Consider the following 1,260-nt stretch of genomic DNA (forward strand, 5'->3'; position numbering starts at 1 on the left):
AATACGTGTCTTCACTGGAACTAGCAAGCGATATACATATTATGTAAGTGTTATTAACGTATATTTTCACTGCTTATCTTATGGTGGTTATTTTGAAGTACTGTAATTTTATTGTTTCCTTAAAAAATTTTTTAATATATATAATATATATATATTAAAAATTTTATATAATATAATATATATATATAAAATATATAACACAAAATAATAAAAATTAATTAATTATATATATTAATATATATAAAAAAATTATAAAAAATTAATTTTTATATTATATTTGATATAAAAATATATATAAAAATTATATAATATAATAATATATAATATATATTAATATAATAATATATAATAATATATAATATATAATAAAAATTTTGCTTCTATCGTTTCTCAAGTATTGTTTTTTTATTATATATATTGTATTCTAGCCCATTCTCCTCATTCGGTACTGGACCCCGAAACCAAAAGAGAGACAGGAAATAGCGACAGGACCGATGAGGGAGGGAGAGGGACAGGGAAGTGATGAGTTGCGAGGAGCGTTACCTGGGCATTCTGACTGATTCCAAGGAAGAGAGGAAGAAGAAAGGCAAGGGAGGTGGGGTGAGGGAAGGGCAAAGGGGAATAAGGAGAGAGAAAGAAGGAAGGCAGGAAAGAAATAGGGAAATGGAGGGAGTAGGAAGGAGAGGAGGAGAGGGGGGAAGACAGGAGTGGTGAGAGAAGGGCATGGGGAGTAAGGAGAGACAGAAGGAAAGAGATGAGGAGGAAAGAGAGGGAAGGGTATAGAAATAAAAAAAGGAAATAGAAGGAAAGGAAGGAGGTAAATGAGACAGAGAAGTGAGAGGGTCCAGGGAAAGAAATGTGGAAGGAAAGAGAGAGAACAAAGGAGAGGAAAATGAAAGGAGAGGAAGGGAGAAGGGATAAGAAAGAGGATAGGAGAGAAAGAGAGAGAGAAGAGAGAGAGGAGAGAGAGAGAGAGAGAGAGATGAGAGGAGGGGAGAGAGAGAGAGGGGAGAGAGAGAGAAGGGAGAGAGAGAGGAGAGAGAGAAGGAAGAGAGGAGAGAGGAAGAAGAGAGGGGAGAGGGGAGAGAGAGAAGGAGGGGAGAGAGAGAGAGAGGAAGAGAGAGAGAGAGAGAAGGTGAAAGAGAGAGAGAGAATGAGAGACAGAAAAAAAAGAATGAGAAGGAGAGATAGACAACAAGAGAGAGAGAGAGAGAGAGAGAGAGAGAGAGAGAATGAGGAAGAGAGAGAGAAGGAGAGAGG

General features: G+C 36.7%; 1 pseudogene; it reads left to right on the plus strand.

Moving 5' to 3' along the window:
* The window catches only part of LOC119595275, a 106,064-nt pseudogene that overhangs the window by 632 nt on the left and 104,172 nt on the right, over positions 1-1,260 (plus strand).

The sequence above is a fragment of the Penaeus monodon genome, chromosome 35 (genome assembly GCF_015228065.2).
Source record: "Penaeus monodon isolate SGIC_2016 chromosome 35, NSTDA_Pmon_1, whole genome shotgun sequence".
NCBI lineage: Eukaryota > Metazoa > Arthropoda > Malacostraca > Decapoda > Penaeidae > Penaeus > Penaeus monodon.